Source organism: Hemicordylus capensis, chromosome 2, assembly GCF_027244095.1.
Source record: "Hemicordylus capensis ecotype Gifberg chromosome 2, rHemCap1.1.pri, whole genome shotgun sequence".
NCBI classification, from domain to species: domain Eukaryota; kingdom Metazoa; phylum Chordata; class Lepidosauria; order Squamata; family Cordylidae; genus Hemicordylus; species Hemicordylus capensis.
In genome coordinates, this window is record NC_069658.1 from 366,771,156 (window position 1) to 366,790,497 (window position 19,342).

At 41.8% G+C, this 19,342-nt stretch overlaps 1 protein-coding gene across 3 annotated transcripts in view; it reads right to left on the minus strand.

Annotated features, from left to right (window-relative positions):
* Positions 1–19,342, minus strand: part of KCNIP1 (potassium voltage-gated channel interacting protein 1) — a 539,171-nt gene that overhangs the window by 243,974 nt on the left and 275,855 nt on the right. Inside the window, exon 1 of one of the 3 annotated variants that reach the window (XM_053295931.1) lies at positions 8,721–8,741. The exons of the other annotated variants lie outside the window; for them this stretch is intronic. The gene's annotated coding sequence lies outside the window, so the exon portion shown is untranslated. Of the gene's footprint in view, positions 1–8,720; positions 8,742–19,342 lie in introns of those variants that run through there. 3 annotated transcript variants of the gene reach the window in all.

The following is a 19,342-nucleotide window of genomic DNA, read 5'->3' on the forward strand; positions in this document are numbered from 1 at the left end:
AAAAGAAAGCAATTTTGATCACAATGACATCTCAAATAATTACAATTGCATCTCAAATAATATAACTGAAATTATTTTGTTTTAATGGGTTGTCCTTTCTCGGTAGTTCTGGGATTTGTTTGACTGTCTTATGTCCTACAGTTATCCCTTCAGCCAAATGTGGTTTTTACCCTCAGATCTACACAATGATATCCAAAGCACTTCTCCTCTTATGTGCCAGTAACTGTCACATCTGTGTGGAACGCACATAGCCACTGCATGAGACACAAGGCCCTTATCTCCTGGTTGAAAGGCAAGGGGTCAGTCACGTTTCCATCATACTTATCTGATTCTCCTGCTCCCCTTGTTGATGTTTTGGGCTTACAAAGTGTATGCTTACATTGGCTGCTATTTCTGTTTAACAGGCTGCCTGCCAAAGGAAGAGGTACCCTTCTGCTTCATCTGTAGGAAGAACAGGATGATACCATGATGCAAGCAAAATCAATTCCATACAAACCGTGAAAAATGGAAATATTGCAACAGCATTTAGAAAGGAAGTGAAGGGACCTGAATACTTAGACTCACACCTCACAATTACTGCAGTGTCTGATGCAGAGGTATCCAGCAACCCTGCTTATGTGGTTAGGTTGGATTTGTTTCAGTTTCTGACTCCTGGTGATGTAGATAAGCTGCTTGGAGTGCTGCAGCTTACCACCTTGTCCCTTGACCGACATGGCTTATACTATCAGGCGGTGGGGGTGGGGGTGTCAGTTGTTGTAGAAGGCCTGGTAGATATTATAAATGCTTCTCTGAGGGAAGACAGAATGCCTCCTTGCTTTAAGAGGCAATCATTAGTCCTCTTCTGAAGAAGCCTGCATTGGATCCCTCAGAGTAAAGCAACTATAGGCCTGTCTCCAATTGTCTGTGGCTGGGAATGGTAATTGAGAAGGTGGTGGCCTCCCAGCTCCAGGCAGTCTTGGAGGAAACGGATTATCTACATCAGGGCTACTCAACTTTAGCTCTCCTGCAGATGTTGGCCTACAACTCCCATAATCCCTGGCTATTGGCTAATCCCTGGCTATCTGGGGGCCCAAAGTTGAGAAGGCCTGATCTAGACCCATTTCAAACTGGCTTTCGGGTGGGCTATGCGGTCAGCCTGACAGATGATCTCCAATTGGGAACTGACAGAGGGAGTGTGACTTTGTTGGCCTTTTGGATCTCCTGGCGGCTTTCAAAACTAATGATCATAGTATCCTTCTGGAGCAGTGTTCTCTCTAATTTTTTTTCATCTCTGTGCGGAATGAATTTTGTTCTGGGTGACAGTATCAAGGCAGTGTGTGCACACATGCATTCAGAGTGGGACCTTCCTGATTCAACCTGAGCAGGATCTAAAATTAACTGAGTGGACATCAAAATATCTATGAGCAGCTGCACGTGCACACACCGTAGAGGGAACACTGTCCTGGAGCATCTGAGAGGGTTTGGGGGGGGTGAAAGGTACTTCCTTTGCAGTGGTTCTGCTTCCAACTCTTAGGCAGCTTGCAGATGGTATCCCTTGGAGACTGTTGTTCTTCAAAATCTGAACTTTTATACGGTGTTCCCCCAGGGCTCCATACTGTCTCCAGTGCTTTTTAATATCTACATAAAACTGCTGGGAGAGATCATCGGGAAATTTGGTGCAGGGTGTTATCAGTATGCTGATGATACCTAAATCTATTTCTCCATGTCAACATCATCAGGATAAGGCATAACCTCCCTAAATGCCTGCCTGGAGGCAGTGATGGGATGGATGAGGTATAACAAACTGAGACTGAATCCAGATAAGATGGAGGTACTTATTGTGCAGGTTTGGAACTCAGGAGAAAATTTTGATCTGCCCATTCTGGATGCGGCTACACTTCCCCAGAAGAAATAGATACACAGTCTTGGGGTGCTTCTAGATGCAAACCTCTCTCTGGTGTCCCAGGTTGAAATGGTGGGGTGGCCACAAGCAGGTGTGGCTCATGAACGCGCCTCCGGGGGGGGGGGGCGGGCGGCTTCTTTAAGGTAAACGGAGCCGGTGCTCCTTGCTGCCCAGCAGCCCCCGCAGTGGGGATTCGCTTCCGCCACTCACCTGGCTCCCACGGAAGCGAGCCCCCACCAGCGGCCAGGTGAGTGGCGGAGGCGATTCCCTGCTGCGGGGGTTGCTGGGCGGGACGGAGTACCGGCTCTGTTTACCTTAAGGAGGCCGCCCCCCCGGAGGAGAGTTCACAAGCCACGCCTGGCCACAAGTGCTTTCTATCAGCTTTGGCTCATACTCTAGCTATGTGCATTCCTTGAGATAAACAGCCTCAGAACAGTGGTGAATATGCTGGTAACCTTCAGACTTGACTACTGCAATGTGCTCTATGTGGGACTGCCTTTGTGCATAGTCCAGAAACTGCAGTTGGTACAGAATGTGCCAACCAGGTTGGTCTCTGGGTCATCTCGGAGAGATCATATTACTCCTATACTGAAAGAGCTACATTATGAGCCCTACAGATGGGTTGAGAAGAAATCTACAGTGTGATGGGGAATTAGATATGTGCATAACAAATCCAATCCACCCAGTAAGAGGAGCATCGATAGACTACATATACATCTTGGGCCCCTCCCCAAGAGTGAGGCCAGCCACAATGTGAGAGGCCCTGCACCGGCTGGCAGACAGTTTGGGTGGGGAGGGGAAGGTCTTGCCTGCCCCTCCTTGCTCTGCTGCTGCCCCCCGCCAGCTTTCCATGGCCCGGTGCGACTGCCAGTAAAGATCTGCTTGTGGCTAGCTGGGAACAGGAAGTTCACTCAGGGCACTCAAGATGGCATCTGCAGTGTGAGGTCGCCCCAACAGGGAACTTCCTGTTCCCAGCTAGCTACAAGCAGATCTTTACCGGCAGCAGAGACGGCATGGCTGTTTCTGTGTGATGGTGCCAGACCACAGAGAGGTATGGGGGGTATCAGCAGAACACAGGAGGGGCAGGTTAGACCTTTCCCTCCCCCATCTAAACTGCCTGCTCGCTGACTGACTTGTTCATTCTTTAGGAATAGACTGCTACTACATACAGAAGAACATTTCCACCTTCAAAGGGGTTTCCTCTAAACATTTTGTATCCCTCAACCATTTTTGCTGCATACCATCCTGAGGTATAGACCAATTTGAAATTAAACCAGCTATGAACATTTATATTGACTACAAACTGAGCCAGAACCCACTTTTGGACAAGTGGGTCCCCCCCCCCTTTTTAAAGATTTGTTTCTTTGAACCACTTTCATACAAATGTCTTACTGCTCAATGGTCAAGCTGCATGCATGAAAAATTGGCCAGTCCAAACAGGGTAATAGAACTTTTGCAAATAGCACTTTTGAATTCACTAAATGCTTTCTTGTTGTTTTTAAAGGTAGTACAATTATTTATATTGGGGGGAAACTGATATTTAACTTGATCTTTTGGGATCAGGACCACCACCCATTACATGCAGTTTGTGGACAGAAGGTATTTTGATATTCAGTTTTGCTATACAGAAACAAAATGACTCTATCCATCTCCAGAACAGCATCCCTGCAGTGGCTGTTGCCACTGTTGTAAAGTTGTGTATAAATATACTGCGAGGGGCCCATTTTAAAATCTTGTCTCCAGGCCCACTCCAACCTTGGTACACCCCTGGTCTAAAGTAAGAACAAAAACAATTGCTGTGAGTGCACTGGCATCTGTTAAAATTGTCACATCAAAAGCACAGAGTAGATCAATAGGGATCTTTTCAGTACATAAGCTCACTGGCCCATAGCGAGATTGCATAAAGAATAGTTTGCTCTCCAACCTACAACACTTGTAATGAACAAGTGTTGAAAAATTACTCCAGACAAATTCTAGTTCACAAGATGATGATAATAAGTATATTGTGGACAGTTTGTTTTTAAATAGACTATCTATCTATCATTGATAGATGGATAGATAGATAGATAGACAGACTTCCAAAGTAAGATTCCTAAACTAGAGAAGGCGGTATTAGTTGAATGGCATATTAAGGCATATTAAAGAGAAGCAGTGAAACTTGAAGCCTTATAGTTATTCGTGACGACATAGTATAAACACTCATATTCACTATTTTTCAAGGGTGGGGGTGCAGTTTGGCAAAAAAAAAATGATATAATGGCGATGGAATTCACATACTCCTGTTATTCTGATGAAATGCTTAGACCACATTAATATGTACAATAAAAAATAAAAGATCTTACATATTGAGCAAACACTTTTCAGTGTTCAAACATCATTGTCAATGCTCTATTTCAAACAGCTGGGAGCACTTGGGATTAAATACAGCAACAAACTAGATAACCAATCCAAGGACAGGGGGAAAGGGGGGGGGGATGAATATCTTTTAAAAAATTAACCCTTCTATTGACCAATAAATTTAACTGTCTCTCTCATTTTCTCCTTAACATTAATAGAGGGTTGTAACTGTTCAATATGCATAGCCTTATAAATCTTACACTTCACTATATTTCCTTCAATAGCCAGAATAAGTGCCTTGGTTTGTGCAACTCTTCCTTTATGATTTTCTTTCATATGTTTTACCCAGGGTTCCAATCCATCTTAATTATATTTGCATATCAGCTAAACGCTCTTTATACCTTTTTAACAGGGGGTCTCCCTGTCTCCCCAATATAAAGCTCTTCACATTCCATACATACAATCTTATACACAGTTCCCTTAACTTGGCACCAATCCTCCTCCTCCTCCCAAATCAAACAATCCCTCATCTCACATTAATGAGATCCCTCATCTCTCACTTGGATGGCTTTAAAAGAGGCATAGAGAAATTCATGGAAGACAGCCCAACTCTCCAGTATAAGAGATATCTTTGACTTGGAAAAAAGAGATTGAATTTTTTGAGGTGATTCTTACAATCGCCAGGGGAGGGGTGGGAGGGCACAGGAGGAAGTCTGCTCTTAACCTGCTCAACCTGGGCCCCCCAGAAGTTTTTGGTCTACAACTCCCATAATCCCCAGGCACAGTGGCCAATAGCCAGAGATTATGAGAGTTGTAGGCCAATATCTGCAGGAGGGCCAAAGTTAAGTAGCCCTGCTCTAGTCTCTTGACTAACATTCTCCCATCTAAACACTGGGAAATTCCTTCTCTCTCTTTCAGTCTAGTCAACCTGATGACTAGCTTCTTTACAATCCAAACAGTAGACACTGGCAAGCCAATCTCACCTAAGTTCCCACTTCTCACTGACGTGCTTTTATCAGAGGCTGGTTGAATCTGTCAGGTCACACAGCCACTGCTATTCAGAATAGGTCTCTCTCACACACTGAGGGTGTGAAGGAGCTCTGAGTGAATGGCCCTATAGTAGTGTTCATTATTTTGATTTGCAGCTTGGGTCAGACAAAAAGTATGTGACTTCTTATAAAAAAGGAAAATTGAAGAAAAATAGCAAAATATTGCTAATTGTCACCAGGAATCAAATTAATTGTGCTGAAAGTTCTGCCAAATGGCTAGAATGCTGGGAATGTTCAAAAACAATCAAGTGTTCACCCTGCACATGAAAATAAGCAAATAGCATTAAGTACTTCTGTAGGTTGGCATTCAGAATGGCATAGTTTTCCTATGTATAGCAAAACATGCCTTAAAACAAATTTTGTCAATAAGTAGTCACCTGCCATAAGAATTGCCTATGGGCAACATGTAGAGACACGTCTATGAAGTGAAAAAAATGGTTCACCTTTTCTTTAGCTGTTAATGTGCCACGACAACACAGCAAATGGGCTAGTACAAAGGTTCCTGGATCAATAGCTTTTGTGGACTTATTTCCAAGACTAATAAATTACTTTTAAAAAAGTAGTACACCACTCCTTTGTATTATAACCATCTTTGTGTTATAACCCCGTAAAAACATAGTGGCTGACATCCAGACTAAATTACTCGTGACTAGTCCCATTGAAATTAAGTTAGACTAACTTTACTAAATGGAACTACTCACGCATAAGTAGTCTGAATGTCAATCGGTTTGTGTTAACTCCCAGAACGTGGAGAGTTGGTTGTATCTATCCATTTCAATGTGCAGTGGTTTTCAACAGACAATTGCAAGTGGTTTCAAGAACCTGAGGAAGCCATATCTCAGATGCCACCAGTCCAATGCCTGGATGGGAGTGCTATATATGCTGTTCTTGTTCGTTCTCCCTCCCTCCCTCTCTCTCACACGTACATTTAGGAGCTCATCTACAATACTTTGAAACCCTTCCCATCTCTGTCACCCCAAATATCTCCTGCTCTTGCCCCCTACAACCCTCAAGATGCAGCATGGATGGTAGATGAACACTAACCCCTTTGTTTTTAGCAGTTCATTGCCCTGGAGGGCTAGTGTACAGAGATGATTCATTGTCGTTATGCTACTGAATGTTATCATTATGCCACTGAATTATCCCAGGAACTCTGCTTAGAACCTAACGCCAGAACTTTTTTTTAATGCCAAGAAGTTACTCAAACTTATTTCCAAAATAGTCAACCTGCACTAAAAAACATCATATCAAAGTATATTACCATACATATCATTTCGAAAAAATATAGTGAGCATACACGTCTGTCTGTATATACAGGATGAATATTTATGCATTCCCCTAAGAATCTATATCACTATATTTAATTCATTCCTTCAATTCTAGTTACTTGAAGGAATGTCAAAATATCTTTGTACATTTATTCATAGAGGGATAATAAACAAAAAACAAAGAAGCAAAAACTATTCAACCCGTAATGGAGCTGCAGATAGAATTTACTGTTCTCACAATCATTTACAACTTGTGATAACTGTGTGAGTATTTGCATTCTTTTGGAGGCTTGTGAAAAAGTGTTTTTCTATACAGCAAAGCTTGTTCTCAGAGGTCTGTCATTTGAATATAAATTGTTATCTTAACATGGAAAAATAGTGCAGCTTTATCATATGTGCTTCAAAACCTTGTCTTTCCCCCTTTATTTATTGTTATTATTAAATATTTATACCCTGCCCCTCCAATACCCTACTGCGCGGGGCAGCTCACAATATTAATCAAATAGATACAATGTAAAGTAAAAGACTAATACAATTAAACAAGTTAAAAGTCTAGACAAAAACACACTTAAAATTACAAGTTTTGAATGTTTCAAATTAAAATTTATTACTAAAAAGCTAAAAGCTGAGAACTAAAAAACCTACCAGATAAAGAGCACCTAAAAGCCTCTTTAAAAAGATGTATTTTTAATTGTGTGTTTTTTAAAAAACACTGAGGGAGGGAGCATGGTGAAGCTCTTCAGGGATCTTTTTAAACATTCAAAGCATCTAATAGGAAAGGATTAGGTCATTAAAATCACCTTCCTTACAGGCATATATTAACTAAAACATCCACTGAACTTTGTGAAGTTCTCTGGTTCCCAAAGTACTTGAATCTGCATTTATACTGGGCTGGAGTAATCTCCACAAATAATTAATACAGTAACAACTACACATTTTGTGATCTATAGTCTATGTACCATGCAGCAAAACAAGGCTGTTTTAATATGTATATATTCTAGTTCATCAAATGCTAGTGAACTTGTATTTTCCATTTTTAAAAAAACCAAAAAAACACCACCCCCAATTGATTCAAACATGCAGTCCCATAAAGGTTTTGCTGTCTTCTGGCATGATCTTTAAATTTAAAGCAGTTTTCTACACATTCAGCTTCCTGGCATCTATTTTGATATTTCTCTCTGTGGAATCTTATGGGATTCCCCCCCACCCCCCACACACAAAGGTAGCAAAGGTAACAAGACGCAGAGTTCCTTTATCAGCAGTACTTAAAGTATATTTACATTTTAGTCAGTACAGTAATGTTTTCTTGATGCACTCCTAAGGCTATCAAAATCAAAGCTAAAAAAGAAATGTTGATTAAAAACCTACTTTAAAAGTGCAAATATGCTGTAGATAGATTACATGGATAGACATATTCATGCAAATAACATTTTTAGAACAGTCAACAATGCTTCTGTAATCAATGCTTCCAGTAATTATATTTAAAATAGCAATTATATTTGAAATAAAGTTGCTAAACTGGAAGATTTGACTAACAAGTTATCATTTTTTTCTGGTTTATGGGGAAAAATTCAGTTCTGCAATGAAAATTATTGGAAAACATTTCATTATATCAAAAGCCTCCCCTCCCCATAAAGTCATCTCTCACTCCCCCACACCCTTTAAGAAAAAAATCAGATGCAAGGTCAGTAGGAAGGGAGAAATAAACATATATTTTTCAAGGTTTAAGTATCTCTTAGAAGAATGATGACATTATGACATATGTATTTCGGTTCCTATATTCCTCTCTGTACTGCATGCACAAAAGGTAAAGTGAAAATTCTTAGGTACAAAAGCTTTAAAAAAACCCTCAAACATTTTCTCTTTAGCATCCTACCTTCGTAAGTGTCTTCCAGGAGCCCCATATGCTCAAGAGCTTTCACAAATGCCACAATTATCACTAGAACAACAATCATTTCAAGTCCCTCCAAGTTCATCTTGAAATATTATTTGTGTGACAGCATCTTTTCACAGGGGAGCATCCTGACTTTGGAGTTAGAGCTTAATTAAAAAGCCTCTCCCAGTCCATGATATGCTACACAACCGGATACGATACAATGCAAAAGAAGTCCGGTACATTGTCACCATAAACCATTACTATTGACAGCAAGATGAAGAGAGGAATGCAAGGAAGTCATATCTTACCATGCCTGCATCACTTGCCTGAACGGATACAGATGTTTCAGTCTCTAAGGCAACAGAATATACAGGAGCTACTTTGTTCAGCATTCCCCCTCTGCTTCAGCCAAAGTTTGCAAAATAAAGGCTTAGCCGAATCTGAGGACATTTTCCAATCTTATACTGCAAATAAGCCTCAATTTTTGCATATGAAGACGCAGGCATATGTTTACTTTGATCTCAGTCTTAACTACCATGGAGTTGTTCATACCTATAACTATTGCTTTGCAACATAAATAACTGGCTACAGAACTTAAAAAGTGATATATTTAGAAGAGGATATTAACATGTTTAAGTATCCCTTTCCTAGTATATTTTGGAAAATCAATGCAAAATATTGATGCTGATCATAAACTGCTTAGCAAATGTACAGTATAATATTTTAACATAATTTAACATGCAATGGTAAAAAATGTGCTGCATGCTGGGGATTGGGTGGGCACAAAGTAAGATAAAAGCTTTTGGTTTAGCTCTTGGCGAAGCTATAATTGAGCAGATGGGTTCAAAGAGGCCAGGCTCCCCAGCTCCAGAGGGCCCTCCCAGCTACACCCCTCCCTATTATCTTCATCTTGATTCATCACACCTTCAGTATGACCTTTGACCAGAGGCATATCTAGGGAAAATAGCGCCTAGGGCAAGCACTGAAATTGCGCCCCCTGTCCAAGAATCTGACACCCACCTTTCAGATAACTTTACTATAATATCAGCTGAAAAATATAAGTCAAGCTCGTTACTCTTTTAAAATTTCAAAAACTATTTAGCAGTGGATGTAGCCAGACCAAAAAATGCTGGAAAACTACAAATATCAGTATGCTGGGGCTCATGAAATACCCAAATACTATGTGGAGGTGTACTTGGAAAACTAAACAGAAGTGCCTATCTAATTCTTTACTATGCATTGTAGCATCACTATTACATAAGTTTTAAAAATCAATGGAGAATTTGACTTTTCCCAGATACTCCGAAAATAATTAAAGGATATGCAGATTAAACTGTGTCACTGCTTGGAATATATTCTAGTATTTCAGAAAGATCGTTAAAATGAGAGAAAGAGAGCAAGAAACTCCCAGTGGGCCTTAATACTAAGGATTTCACACTGATTCAAAGACAAACTCACCATTAATAGACATATTATTAAGACACCACATTTAACTCACTTATCATAAGAAGCAAAGTAAGAGCAAATGAATACAATCTTAGCTCATAAGCTTCAGTTCAGTATTCACAAGCCCTGATTATCTGTACATAGTGCTAAACTGAATATGTTTACAGTGACTTATATTATATTATATTAATTTTTTTTAACCTGGAGCCCCTCCGGGGCGCTTCCTTTAGGACGTGGGAGAGGGGCATCTGCAAAGGTTACCCCTCCCACCACTGGCCTCTAGGGCCTCACAGAGACCATTTGAGCATGTGCAGTGGCCATTTTTTAAAAATATATTTTTTAATGGCCGCTGAAAACAAAATGGCCATCATGCATGCTCAAATGGCCTCTGTGAGGCCTGGCATGGCCTAGGGCCTCATAGAGGCCATTTGAGCATGTGCAGTGGCCATTTTGTTTTTGGTGGCCATTTTTTTTAAAAAAAATAATTTTAGGAATTTGTGCCCCCCCTTCAAGTGGTGCCCAGGGCACATGCCCTGCCTGCCCTACCCTAGATACGCCCCTGCCTTTGACAAAGAGCTCACATCTTATAAAAGAAAACCTCCCAGCTCCCACACCATAAAAAGTTCTGATGTTCATTAGTTCAAAAGAAAATTCTGCAAAAATAACCAAGCAGTCAAATGTCCAAAACTAACTGGGAGGGGGGCATTCAAATAACATGTACATAAAGTGAAAAAGAATCACAATCATAATTTAAAGAGAGAATAAAAGGCATTACTATAGCATAGCTATAGGAAGAATTTCGACTGCTAGTACTTGTCCTTGTGGAACTTCATTTTCTTTCCTACCTACATAGCTTCCTTAATTTATTTAAATCATTTAAAATTTAGCCCGTCCTATAAAAGAGTTTGCAATACCTCCTATTCATTGTCCTCAGCACATCTGATAAGTGTATTGTATTCTTTCTTCCTTCAGCCAAGCCACTGGTGAAGATATTGAAGAGTCCTAGTCCCAAAACACAGCTTTCAGAACACACCTCAGTACCATTTGTCCTAATCCACCAATTTTATTTTTGTTGCCTTCTACATGCTTTTTAAAAAAGGATCAGTAGCACATGACTACTTTACCATCATTTCTACTATTCTACACTTATCATGTGTGGGTGGTGGTTGTTATTTTTATACTAAGAGGTGGTGGTTATTTTTAAAAACACTATTGATTTCCATCACAATCCAATGAATAGGAAAACAACATTAAAAACAATAAAACTGTGAAAGGTAGCATGTTATATAGTGGCTAAAAGAAGCTTTTCTTTAAAAGCCTATAACATATGCCGTGTTTGCATCAACATTCAGTGCACTGTCACATTCCATTCTGTTGCAAGTCATTGAAGACAGCATGACTATGGAAAAATCTATATATGAAAAGGCTCTAGCCAGCCTTGAGATAGGATTGTATTGTGCCCCTGTGATGATTGGAATTGGATTCATTATGTCACTGTGTTAATTGCAAACTAACAGACTCAGTGTGTTTGTAGTTCTCACTGATGTTTAATGTCAATAAATCCCAGGGTACTCGTTACATCCTCTGCAAAGGCTTTTGTGGTCGTGCCAGAGTGTTTCTGGAAGACCTTCTTCATGAAGGCAGCACTTCACTTAATTATGCTAAGGAATATAACATGGTCCATACACTTAACTAAGGCAACCACATTGTGCCACTCTCATGCAACCAAAACCAAGGTAGCTGCTCTTCTTAAGGTTTAACTGGCATGGTATGCACACTGTGAAGGAAAAGGAGGGACAACCAGCTCTTCTATTATTCAATTTTGACAGAATTGTCTTTTACGCGTGGTTATCCTGGTGTACTAATCATGAATTATGCTTTGAAAACACTGCTGTGCTTTCCAGAGTGGTTCATGTCATTTTCCCATACCAGATCCCAGTATCTGGTATGGGAAAGGTTAAACTTCACCTTTTACCTCTGCTACCATAGCACCTGAAATCTGCTCCAAGCAGCAGCACGCCACCCAGAACCTCCTGCGATGGAGGATCAGCTCTGCCACGTACCTGGCCTCCGCACATGCATGGACAACATTTGCTGGCCATGCAAATAGCCTCCACCATGTGAGTAGCAGTGCTGATCCCCCGTTGCAGGAGGTGCTGCTGGGTGGTTTAATTTACACTTAGTGCCTCTCACCACCCCACTCCCCCAGTGGTTGTCGCTGGTATCTACTTTAAGTTTCTTTTTAGATGGAGAGCCCTTTAGGGGACAGGGGACCATATTATTGATGTAGTATTGGTGCAAATGCCTCACCTTCCGTGGTGTGAAACTGTCCTGTGTTGTGACACCATAGCCCCTTTTACTTTATCTGACATTCTATCACATTTGTTCCTTTTTGTCTCCCCCCCCCCCTTTTTTTTTTTTGCATGGTCGCAATACAATGTAAAAACATCAGAGGCATAAAAGGAAAGGGATAAGTCCTTGTAGTGAGGGACACATAGCAGGCTGGCATGTTGCACATATGAAGACAGGACTCCAGCCTCCTCCTTGACACATGAACAAAGCCTCTATAGCAACATGTTAGGATTTCTCAGTCTTTGAAAAGTCAATTTCCAGTTCTGTATATGGCTCCCACTTACTTCCTACCTATAGTAAAATGGGGATTGATCATTGCCTTACTACAAAATCACCATTTCATACTGCATTCACTATGCAAGACTTCATTTTCTTCTTCTAGCACGAGTATTTAAAACACACACAAATAAAAGCAACATATTTAGGGAGAATGTATCGATTTCAGTGTTTCAACATACAATTCATATTTACTGAAAGTACTGTATTACATCCAATAACTCATACAAGAATTCATTCAAGAATTCATTCAGTGCACAAAATTGACACCCAATGATTGTCTTCCCCTTTTTATGCTTGAAAGTAGCATAATCGGATGCATTGAGAATTTAATCCAAATGTAAATTAAGCCTTGGAAAACATGAATTGCTGCCTTTCCCAATTATTATACAGTACCAAATGAAAGTTCAGAAGAATAATGGCTAACTGTCCAAGGCCATTATTGCTGTGCTGTGCTTTATAATAAACAGAAGGAAATAAACTACATTCCATTACATTCAAATCCCCATTTACTTATTATTACACATCAATGCAGATCAGATCAGCAGTGCTTGATGTTCATTTTCAAAGTTCCCAACTCAAGAACAAAGAAGTAAACAAACAGGCTGTATACAAATATGGCATGTAACTCTGCAGCACAACCTGACACATTAAAGCAAGCTTATTTTTATCTCAACTCCTGTTTATGTAACTGAAGCTCAACATTACTCCTAGGAAGTGAGGAAAAATACGAGCACCTCCATATTACGGAACTCAAGAAACACTGCACTAAGTCATCAAGTTATATATTTTTAAGGGATTTGTGCTTATTGTATCCACAAATCTAAAAGAGTTCTGTAGTCTTATGTTCATAAGTGTGGTGTAGTGGTTAGAGTGCTGTTATAGGACTGGGGAGACCCGAGTTCAAATCCCCATTCAGCCATGAGACTTGCTGGGTGACTCTGGGCCAGTCATCCATCTCTCAGCCTAACCTACCTCACAGGGTTCTTGTGAGGATAAACATAACCATGTACACAGCTTTAAACTCCTTGTAATGAATGAATGACCTTCAGGGTCATCAAGGTTCATTGAATATATGAGTCCTTCACTGCCTTTATCAAGTAGCAGATTCCATTTCTACATGGCTACTCTGGTACTAAATCACAGCTGAAAAAAATTAATATGAATTTCTTATTCTTAAGATATCAGGAATCTATTATGTTTTTTAATGTCAGGGCTTCCTGCCGGCTATGGGGAGGGGTTGCGATTACTCACCCAGTCATGGGGCCAAGAAAACAGAGCCACTCTCATGTACAGTCAAAGTTGGCCAAGACCTTCCCCAGTTGCTGGGAAATGCCAGGAGACCAGTGAACTGACAGACCCTGGGTGGGCCAGCATGACCCAGCAGGTTGCCCCCTGGTGGTAAAGAGGAAAAGGCAGGGCCTCAACAACCAGTGAGACAGGCAACAGCTGAAGGAGGGGTGGTGGTGGAGGCAGCTAGATTGGAAAGGGCGGGGTCAGGAGAGATAAGAGTGACTTGGCCCTAGAGACTCCTGGTGAGGAGTGGTCTGACCTTTCTCCCTGATGGCTAGTGGAGGAACAGGGTGACAACTAACCCCCCCCCAGCACCCTTGAGGCAACTTCAGTAGACTTTGAACAGGAGCAGAAGAAGGGAAGCAGCTGGAGACCGAGTCCACAGGCAAGTACGTGACAATTTATTCTTGCAATATCCACAGAATTGCAATATGTCTCCCAATATAGCTATCGCATGGTAAGCCAGGGCACCTCCTACAGACTGGGACTCGAGTGGATCCAAATACAGTTTGGGTGATGGGACCTACTCAAGTTACAGATTAGGATATAACTCATGTAACTCTTGCTCAACAGACATGAGTCTTCACTGACCCAACCTCCTCATCAAGCAGGAGGTTGGGCTACATGGCCTACAAGACCTCTCCACCTCTGTCATTCTAAGATTCCTCTGCAAATGTTTGCTCTTCAGCAGTTTTCTGGTAGAGGTGTGGATGGATCAGGTGGCACAGTTCCATATGAATTTGGACCAAACCGTGGGTATCTGAACCAGCTTAGTTGAACTGATTAGCTGGGCTGGTCAGTCCAATGAACCAGCTCAAACTGGCCTGGTTTGTGGTGGTCTGATTTGCAACTAAACCGGTTTGGCACATCCTTGCACTTTCTCTCTGCAGTTTGTCCCAAGCTGTGATCTGGGGTGGGGTGTCATGGCCCCCACCTATAGCAGCAATTTGAATCCTGAACCTGATGAAAAGAGTCCAACTGGATTAGATAGACCATCACTGGACTTCAATCTAGGATCTGACACCAGGGTGAAGACTGGACCTGCCAGCCCTGAGACCCTGGACCCTCTGCAGAATGCCCCTCCCTGCCATGAAGAAGCATCCCCATCAGAAACCTCATGCTCCCCATGTGGAATACCAGTGCCAACAGGAGGCCAGGAGGGAACTGATGGAGGGGAGAAAGAGTGCCCTTTTCAGGCCAGAGGGCTGTCTATTTAAGGCTCTCTACTCTCCAGTGTGGAGACAGTGCCTGGGATGAGTAGTGTCGCTCTAGTCAAAGGAAGTTGCTCATTTGAAGTTATCAGTGGTCATGCTCATGATAGTGGTGTATAAAAGGGCCCTGTGGTTGCCAGGAGTCGACACTGACTCAACGGCACACTTTACCTTTTAGAAGAAGTGGCCAGACAGAATTTTTTCTCCCTCTCACAGCACTAGAACCAGGGGTCTAAAAGTGAAAATGAAACTGAAGGCCAGGAAATTTAGGACTGACAAAAGGAAGTACTTTTTCATACAACACATAATTAATCTATGCAATTCTCTGCCATGGGATGTGGTGATGGCCACTAGTTTGCATGACTTTAAAAGGGGCTTGGACAAATTCATGGAGGACCAGGTCTATGAGTGGCTACTAGTTGGTGGTTATAGGCCATCTCCAGCCTCCGAGGCACGATGCCTCTCAATACGAGTTGCAGGGGAGCACTAACAAGAGAGAGGGCATGCCCTCATCCACCTCTTGCCTGTATGCTTCTCAGGGGCATCTGGTGGCCCACTGTGTGAAACAGGATGCTGGACTAGATGGGCCTTGGGCCTGATCCAGCAGGGCTGTTCTTACATTATTAACTCTGATATTTCTTGTTCATGTGCCTTGGGTAAATGGAAAAGTATCCAGAGTAAAGGATTCATGAATGGAAAAACTCTGCTTGTGCAACAGGGGAAGCTGCTGGTTTCCAACCATTCCCCAACCCTCAGAAACATATTTTCAGGTGGCAGCTCGGGCTGCAGATGGAAGGGGGATTGCCAAAACTCCCCCACTGCATAAGCAATCATGGAACATTACCCCCCATGTCATGTTTCCTGAGCTCCTGATCATGGACAGGACAGTATAGGACAGGACAGTTGAGCACATGGTATGGATTGGTGTGTTTGGGATGAATCTGTCATGTGGCAAAATGAATGGCCTAGAAGGGCTTTTAGTCCTTTATGTGTATGCCTATAAAGTTACAAAGGACCATAAGCCTTTTTGGCACAGGTTTTTGGTTTTGGCAAAAAGTACATCCTTTTTGCCACATGACAAATCCATCCCAAACACACCAATCCACACCATGTGCTCTGCTGTCCTGTTTTTATCTGTTAGAAGAACTTATGAAACATGACACTGTGGGTAGCATCCAGAGCAAAGGTTGCAGGAACAGAACTGGGCCAATCCATGGACTTCAATGTGCCTAAGCATCTTAACAGCATGTTAGCACTGGAATTGTATATAGCCATTGTTCTAAAACTGCAAATGGGTTGTTTTAAAAATCCAAATGGTTTTATTTCACAAGAAGCTAGGTTCATACACTAACATATAATAAAAGAGCACTCATGTCAAACATAACATTATATTCTGGAAATATAAGGTCTCAACAGTAACTGTTTAAATGCCCTATAATTATTCTATTAGAAATTTTAAAAGGTATATAAAACATTCTCTAGTAGCAGCAAGACCTAAGATTTCTTCCAATGTATCCAAAATTCAGTAGGTTGATTTATAATAGCAGCAGTCATTCTAGAAAAGAGTTCTTAACTTTTCTGTTCACATCTAATAAAGCACTGTGGAGCTCGATGGGGAAAAAAATTAATTCAAAGAAAGATACCTCTCAAAAGAAAATTTGTCCAAGTATATTGGGAGTCATATTCCCTTTCAGCCAGCTCCAAAAAAAGCAGCACTAAACAAATAATGAAGATGCAGCAGCCAGCAGGTCGCCCTGACAAGCCAGAATTGACAGGAGGTTAATAGTCTGTCTTGTGGGCCTAAAAGCTCATTTTTCTAGGAGCAGTTCACACTCGGACTAACCACAGATGGACCTTTCAAGGTTACCAAGTGGCAATTTTTCTTTGGAGATTTTGCTTCAGAAACCTAAAACTAAGCAGCATATTCCAGTCCTGAAGATGCCCTTTGCGAGCAAATCAGATTACGTCACAGGCTTATAATTTGCTTAACTGAACTACCAGCGTTACAGACAATACAAACTTATTTCAAGGGCAGCAGCCAGATGAGTTGCTGATCCCCCGCCTGAATTATGACAAGATCACACCTGGAAGGCAAAGATGACCCACCTACAAAAAGAGATTAAAAACTCATACATATTTAGAGTTTGGTGAAGACAGAATGTATGATAACCATCTACCAGCTTCTGAAGTGTATAATATCAAGGTAGTAGAGGTGACACTAAGTGTAGCTTGAAGAATTATGGAATGAAGCAGAGCGAAAAGAACAACCAGGGACTGTCCTGCTGTTCTTATGCTGGTGAGAACCATGTGTTCTCACATGTGCTGGTGAGAACCATGTGATCACACATATCATGCTGGTGCATGCATCAATGCCATTTGCATGCCAATGCCATGCAAGGGCTGCTGGGAGCAGCATCCCATCGGCACAGCATGGCATTTTAAAGAGGACAGCAGCACAGCTGCAGCTTTTAAGTTAAGTTTTAAGCACAACAGCACTGCAATGGGGCAGTGGGGGATGGGGCAGCACCGCAATGGGGGCAGTGGGGCAGCTCACTGGAGGAGCAGGTAGGGCCTGCCTGCCTCCTTTTAATGATACCACTCCCCACCCCCTGGGAAGTGCATGAAGCATTTCGTGCACATCCCGAATTCTGAATCCAGCTTCTTCAAAACTCTTGTTCAAAACAGGGACATAGTGACCATTGACCGAATGGATCCGAAAAACCCGGGCCACCACGCCCCTGGGGCCACCCTGGTACCCCAGCCCCACATGTCAGACGCCAGGGCATGGCATAACACAGAAATGGGGCTGTGCAGCCCCATTTGCAAACTGCTTAAGTGGTCAACAGCGGGTTTCCAGTGTGGCCAGGAATGCATTTCCCTGTTTGGAAAGGCAGAGAGATGTGTTCATGGCCAGGCTGGGAACCCAGCACTGGCTGAGCCATGGCATTGGTGGGTTTTCCTAGGAGACAGGAATTCTAGGCACCTGTCTCGGTGTCTCCTCAGGCTAACATAGCTCAGGGAGACACATGATCTTGTAGTCTGGGTTAATGGCACACTGGCGCTGTTAACCCAGACTAACAGCCAAGCTAAAAATTGGGGCTACGTGGCGCTGCCCCACCAGGGTTGGGTCTGATCCTGGCAGTTCTCACATGCAGCCTAACCCAGGTTAGGCTTCCCTAGCCTGGGTTGGGCTTTGCATGAGAACAGCCTCAATATTAAATTAATACATCAACTAAAACAGACTGAATTATAAAATTAAAAACATACCAGATGTAATAAAAGGCATTCAAAAGCCTCTCTAAATTAATGAGTTTTAAGATCTTTTTTTAAAAAAACCTCTCTTTAAAGGAGCATGAAGTAGTTCTTTTGGGAGGGCATTAAAGTTGCCAAAGGGCCACAACTGAGAAGGCCCTGTCTCTAGTCCCCATCAACAGTTTAAGTAGTTTTTAATAGGTTTTTTTAAAACATTGTGCTAAATTTTAAAATTATTTTAATGTGCTAACATTTTAATTTTGTTATAATCCATATTGCTTTATAATAAACTGCCCAGAGATGTAAGTTTTGGGTGGTCTACAAGTGTGCTAAATGTTTTGCCAAAGTCTGTTTGGATGGGCTAAAACAAAAAACAGATAAAGTCCTTCTGACGGTCCTCAAACAGCTGGATGCTTAGCAGGTACTACTAAAATACAGATATATGCATCCGAGTGGTGGTGAAACATCTAAATTGGATTTGCTACAGCATCCAAAATGTCAAAGAGAGGAGAGCTGGTCTTGTGGTTGCAAGCATGACTTATCCCCTTAGCTAAGCAGGGTCTACCCTGGTTGCATATGAATGGGAGACTACATGCGTGAGCACTGTAAGATATTTCCCTCAGGGGATGGAGCTGCTCTGGGAAGAACCTAGGGTTACTTAGAGTTATTCTCTAAGCCTGAATCATCTTATTTTGTGCTTCCATTTTCAAATTAAGAAGTGAAATAACATTACAGAAGACATCTGTTTTTAAGAATTCCCAAAATGGGTCGATAAAATTGTTTAAGTCAACCTTGTGTGCAAGAAAGAGGAAGAGTTATAGAGCAAAGATGTGAAAGTACGACGAGTTCATTCCAGAGCTTTGGGGCAGCTATAAAAAAGGCCCTGCCCTGCGTCTCCACCAGAGGAGCTGGGGGCAGCCGCAGGCAGACCTCTCCTGAAAATCTTAATAAGCAGTGAGTGTCCTGAAGCAGAAGGCGCTTTCTTAAATACCTAGACCCAAACCTTTTAGGGCTGTATAGATAATCACCAGCACTTTGTATTTCCCAGAAACATATGGGCAGCCAGTGTAATATTTTTTAAAATAGGAGTAATGTGGCCT